This window comes from Cyanistes caeruleus, chromosome 2 (genome assembly GCF_971803275.1).
Source record: "Cyanistes caeruleus chromosome 2, bCyaCae1.hap1.1, whole genome shotgun sequence".
NCBI lineage: Eukaryota > Metazoa > Chordata > Aves > Passeriformes > Paridae > Cyanistes > Cyanistes caeruleus.
In genome coordinates this window covers 112,125,205-112,131,954 of record NC_141702.1, presented here as the reverse complement: position 1 = coordinate 112,131,954, position 6,750 = coordinate 112,125,205, and positions in this window count along the sequence as shown.

The following is a 6,750-nucleotide window of genomic DNA, read 5'->3' as shown; positions in this document are numbered from 1 at the left end:
ATTAATGTTGCATAGGTACAATTACAGCAGCAAAGAATCACTTCATTTTGGGGCCAAAATTGCATAGCTAAAAGCCACAGCAGGGTCAGTCTTTATGACATGAGCATCTCAGAAAGAGAGCAGGTGCTGAAGAGTAGAAGCTGCATTGAGGAACCAGAGCAGGAGCAGAAACCAACAAATTTGTCACAGTCAATACAGGTTTGGATGACTGAGTGTCGAAGGATCAGCTGTGGCTACTGCCTTCCAGCAATAGGTTTCAGCAGCAGAGCTACCAACACCCACAGGTATTTGCATGTAGCCAGCATTTCATCATTTCGCTTCAAGCTTGGTGCAGCTGGTACTACCTGATTTGGCAAGGTCTTTGCAAGCCCAGGGTGATGTTTTGCCCAATGACAGCTTTAAGCATAAACACCCAAAGCACCATACCAGTACAGCCTGAGTGAGAGGGAGCACTTACATCAGCTTAAAGACATCTAAGTACCAAGTTCCTTTGAGGGTGCCAGTGTCTGCTGCCTGTCACCAACATGAAGCTAGAGCCCAGCTCTGTATCAGAGCACTCTGAAATCAGTTGGATTAACTTAAAACCCCTTTGTCAGCTCCATAAACTAACATGGTGCACAGCTAGGTTGATAGCATATAACATTTTCACTGCCTCAGCATAGATAAAGCAGCACAGCTTCTTTGAGGAGAAATGGTCTAAAAGACACAATTTCACATCTATACTAACTTAATAAAACCAAAGCTAGCTGTGTTTTGTAAATGGAAACTGCAGCCACACTCATGCAAGCCTGGCAAGCTAAAAACTCCTGTAGCACACAGTTCCATCTTCTTTTGCAGCCTCTAAATCCAATGGCATCTGGTTGCCTTGCCCTTCCAATTAACTAACAGGTTTTATCTCCCACTGGTGCAACTGAAAGGTGATTCTGTGATCACAGAAACATTAATTGCTCTTTTTTTCCACCCTTTCCCTAATTTAAATAACATGCAGTCCCACCCTACCAAAGAGCCAGCGTAAGGAGCTTAACAGAGGTCTGTACTTAGCACAAGGAGATTGCAGCAGACAGGTAAGCAATCAGGCAAAAATAAACATCAAGTTCTTCTAATACAACAGCCATGCAAAGGTGCTGTGTGCTTTATGTGACAACTGCTGAATCTAGATACTGTAGGATGTTTAAATGGTTTTTTTGACACATAACATTTTGTTAATGATCCCTGGTTGCAGACTCAGGTGCTGTGAGGTAACATAAAAGCTCTTTGTGTACAAAGCCCACCAAAATTAGTAGGACATAGACAAGCATCTAAAACCCCCATGACATCAATATCCCTAAAACACATCGTGGTATTATTGAACTATGATTTGAAATGTTATTGTTAGAACTAACAGCTTAAAGCCTAATGTAGCAAAAAACCCAAATGATAACAAAACAAAACAAACAAAAAAAACCCCGCTAGCCTAAATTCTCCTTATTTTCCAATGCTGTGCTCAACAATATTTCAGCAGCTGCCTCTGGAGAGGCTAAAATATCGTTGCAGGAGTCAGGCACTGCCAAGAGAAGGACACACAGTACTGAAGATGCACACCACTTCCCCCATTTCATGAGGAGATCCAGGGCAGCAGCCAGAGGAGTGTTATTTTGGATCCTTCTGTAGCAGCAAATAAAGAAAGTTCAGCAGCGCCCAATGGGACAGACGGAGGCAAAAAGAATTTGTCCCAACTGATCTGGACACTCTTTTCCTACTTTCTGAAGAAAGCATGGGAGGTCCCTAATCTGCTCTTGCTGCTAATGGCTGGAGATAACAGTGGCTGTACTGCCTTAGGCATTTTCCTCAAGGATCTCATCTGTTCCCTTGAGTGGGGACAGTAGATGCATTTCCATAGGTTCTCAATCCATTCCCTGGATGAAAAGTTACCTACTGTCCCAGTTAACTCAAAAGGACATCTCTGGGAAGTGTAGCTTAATCCTGGAAAAGGTCCAGCTGTGAGGAGACAGGGAAAGATTAAAGACAAAAGCAGCAGCAAAGCTGGACCACAACATCTGATTGAAATCTCAGGTTTTACTCACAGTTTACTGAAACTTTCCCCCACTTCCAGATTTTCTCATGACATTGAATTGCTCCATCAACAAGTGTAAAAGGAAATGATTAATTTACCCCTCCCATCCAAACTGATTAGCAAGACTTCCATATCTCCAGGACATGCGTAATGAATGAGCTTCCTGTGATTATAGCCAGGCACACTGAGAGGACTCTGGTGTTGGCATTGACACCACTGGATCAAAAGCTGTGAGGACCACACAGAGTATCTGCTCATCAGAGACAGCAGCAACTTTTTAGCATGGTGAATGGTAACCCCTGTAGTCTTTGACCTTGTAGACATTAGTAATCTGGACTAGAAGACAATTTTAAAAAACCTTGTTTCACACCACACAGTGCATTAGACTAATGGGAAAACACTGGAGTTCTGGATTCCCTCGTGCAGGCCAGAGCAGGGGGAGCAATGCCAGTTTGGTCTTCCTTTACAAAATGCGAAGTGCTGCTTGCTGGGAGAAACACAAGAGGAATCAGAAGCTTCTATCTCTCAAAAAGACAAAATGCTGCCAGCAATTAATGGATGGTATCTTGCTTTCTTACACAACAAGCCTCACTCCCAGTGAGACGGGAATTCAGCGTGAGCTGGAAGCTGCAATTTCTGACAGCTCCTTCTCTTGTGGTGGCATGGTTCCCAGTTGCTGATCTTACCATGTGCCAGGCAAAAATCTGTCCTCTTGCTATCTTTGGCCTCCATGCTATCGAATGCTGACCTTGATTCAGAGCTGCTCTGGTTTGAGTTAAGTGGCATCACAGCCAGACAGCAGGGCTTCTCTGCATTAATGTACTCCCTGTTGCTAAAAACGATGGGAAAACCAGGCTGGAGATCCAAGCAGGGACATGATGGTCACCCTTCTCTGTCCTGTCCTTCAGATCAGATGTTGAGCCAAAGCCTCTTCTCCAGCTGCTTTCAAGGTAGAAAATACAAGCTGCCACTGTCACTCTCAAAAGAATAAAAAATGAAGCTCAGCCTTAGCACACAGGCCAGCATCCCCCTTCCCCCTGGAGGAAAATGGTTTCTGTGTTAAACTTTCACAACTAAACCCGAAACCCAGAGATGTTTGTTTTAGGTTTTGTTACAAAGCTAGAACACAGGCCAAGTTTGGGGGGAAAAAAAAAAATCCGGGCAAAGTTTCAAGCATATCAAGACCGATTTATGGTTTTGAGTGGAAACCCTACTCAATTCACTACTTTCACAGAGGTTTGATCTGAAACCAGGCAATCTGGCAGCCTCAAGCTGACTTTTGCTTCGGGTTACACTGAAAATCAAGCCCAGCACATCTTCCCAAGTATCCAAGCCCATAGCATCCTTATAAAAAGAAACAAGTCACAAACACCAATGCTCTAGAGCTCCCATAATTGCACAGCAGTACCTACAGACTGGTGTCACTCCAGTTTCACATAAGCAATGGATCTGCCATCAAAACAAGACTGAAATATATGGTGAGAGTTTTTAATATAAAATGTGTTATACAGTTCAAATTCTAGTCTGTAATTTTTAATTTGTTGGAATTTCCCCCCCTCCATTTCCTTTAATTGTTTGTTTTGCTTTTAATCTCTTTGCTGTTTTGGTACAGTTGGCTTTTTATCAGATTTCAGAACAAAATTCTGGTGGTCTTGTATCAAAGATGGTAAATTGTTGCAGTAATTGAGAACACTGTTGTGGCACCGATAGTAATTCACAATTTTACTGAACAATGAGGTGTGTGCATTACTACTTGCACATACTGCATATCTCTGAGCTTTCTCTTCTTCTGCCTAACACTGATACTTGTGGATTTGTCAGACTTGCTTTCAAAATATTAAGCAAAAATGTCCATTTGGAAAAAGTGATGGCAACTGTGCCATTTTAAGATGGACAGCACAGGAGTCAGCCATTCACAGAGGCAGAAGGAAGGCTGAAGTAAATAATGAACAACCAAATCCATTATTTAATGATCCTGTACCTGGCTTCTACCATTATTTCCCATTGTTAAATGTAACTTCTTGCCTATCCTTTCCAGCCCTCCATTTATCAAGTCCTACTTAACACCTTGTAGATGCAGACAGTGAGGGTTCAGGCATCCCTGAGTTTGAGGACATGCTCCAGACATGGGAACATTCTCACTAAGTCAGCACATCAGTGTTAGGGCTATGCAGTCCGTGCCTTATACAGATGTATGTGTGTTCTTGAATGAACACTGGGAGTAGACTTTCATGGGATTAGCCACTGGGAACACTAAGTTTTAAGCATGCTTAAGTTTTTGTGGGACTGCCAGGCCTATCTATTAACAAAAGAAACAGATACATAAATACTGCTTTGCACATATCCAGTCCCCCATCCTAATTCTTTGTATTTTAATCAGATTAAACTTTGCAGAAACATGTTATTTCATGACAAAAACACCATAAGGAGCAATCCTTTGTACAGGGTATCAAAGAACCATCTTGAGACATGGCTCCAGTTGAGTTGGCACAGAAAAGGTAAAGCATCCCAGCCACAAATCCTCCCCAAGCCGGCAGGAAGCCACAGGGAAGTTTGCTTGCTGGAGCCAGGCTCCTGGAAATGTGCTGCTCTCTGTAGTGGTTTTGACAACAAAAAATAAACCAAAAAATATGACAGCAAATATGATGGTTTAGCATATGAGTCGTTCTCTATGCTGCCTGCTTGCTTTGCTTCAATAGATGCAGGCAAATTGTTTCATAGCCCCCTTTTTCCCAGCTCTTTGCTGAGCTGGGCTTTGCCTCCCAAGCAGCCCTTTCCCAGAGGGAGGATAGGGGTGGAGCTGCACATCCTCCTCCAGCTGCAGCTGTGCTGCTTGAGTCGCTCCCACCACCAGGCCCCGCAGGTCCCTTGACTTGCTCTCTTTAAAATCTGCTCTTTAAGCCATTTGTCATGTCCATTTTCACCTTGCTGTGACAAGGAACTGGAGAGAGGCTGTGAGCAGCAAACATCCGCCTGCACCGTCACAGGCACGGCTCCCACTGACCAGGGGAGCTGGATGCTTTGGCTTCCTTCTCCAGGACACCTTGAGCCGTGAGAGCCACCTCTAAGCAGTTTTCTGAGCTGGGGGACAAGGGGGATGCTGGCCTGTGTGCTAAGGCTGAGCTTCATTTTTTATTCTTTTGAGAGTGACAGTGGCAGCTTGTATTTTCTACCTTGAAAGCGGCTGGAGAAGAGGCTTTGGCTCAACATCTGATCTGAAGGACAGGACAGAGAAGGGTGACCATCATGTCCCTGCTTGGATCTCCAGCCTGGTTTTCCCATCGTTTTTAGCAACAGGGAGTACATTAATGCAGAGTGGATCTTGCCTGCAATTCTTCACCTCTGCATGGACTTTGTAGGGGGTTAAACTGAATTAGTGAATAGCCCAGCACTGCCAAGAAATCTGAGTAACCCCAGCCCTCGCCAGCCAGAAGGCAGTTTGTGTTGCTAGTGTTTTATGTATCCTTCCCAAATTTAGCAGTCTGTGTGATCTTTTCAAGTGCAAATCACCTGAGGTGACTAAGGTTAGGAATGAGTTTCTAGATTTTAATAACAACGGCCAGCCTGTGCACAAAGCTGCCAAGTAGCAGACCAAATTCCTCCCTAATATAATCCCATTGAAAGGAAGGTTATTCCAGTAGGGTAATTTTTACTTCTTCATGCTAGGCACATGCCATTTCTTAAAACAAGTTTTCTATTTACATTTAAAGTATACTCCTCAGAAGACAAGTGAGTCAGGCAGCCACACTGTCTACTAAGACTGACTGAAAAAATGAGAAAGTTGTCCAGCTGAAGCACAGCTGGACAACTTTTCTTGTTCTTATTATTTGATGCCCTTCAGAATATAAAGAAAGTCTGTGCTCCATTGTTCCAGTGACAGAATAAGGCCTGCTGAGACCCTACCACTTTATTACAAAGCATCTCATGATGGAGCAAACACAGAAGGCCACAGCTGGCCAGCTCTGGGAAAATCAGAAAAAGGGGTTTCTAACTTAATATGGCTTGAATTCAGAATGTCTGTCCCCTGCTAGTGAATGCACACAGCATTATTTCTTCTTTGGGAAGGAAATGCCTGTCACCTAAGCTGCCAGTTACCCTACATCTGGTTTTAAAGGGCTACTGCCTCCACAGTGGATGTCGTGGCTGCAAAGAGAAGCTCTAGGACCTGACTGTCCACTGGACATCGTAGTGCAGCGTGGTGCCCCTGGACCAGCTCCCCCTGCCTCACAGTGCCAACAAGTCAGGCAAACACTTGTGCTGCAAACCACATTCTGCTTCAGTCGGTTGCTTGGGTTGTTTCCCTCATGCCTATCAGCATCACCTCTCTTATCTGGAGTGAGCACAAGGCATTTTGCTCCTCCATACACCCCGAGCCTGCCTGGAGAGCGAGTAAGCCCACATCCAGAGCAGAGGGGTAGCAGCTCCGAGAGCACCTCCCTATATCCATAGCCCTAACAGGGCAAACCCACCAAAGGAGAGAGCCCTGCAGATATCCTGCAGGGGATGGGGTGCACAAGAATAAAACTAGCCCCCAGCATCCCTGGCATGACCCAACACATGGGCCCCAACACCTGAGGCCTGCCAGCAAACTGAGAAAACCAGGGATGTGAGGCTTATGACAGTGATCTGGCTGATGGAAAATCAGCCCTCCAGTGGCACAGCCACTTAAAACTGAGCACCCTAGACCTTCACACATC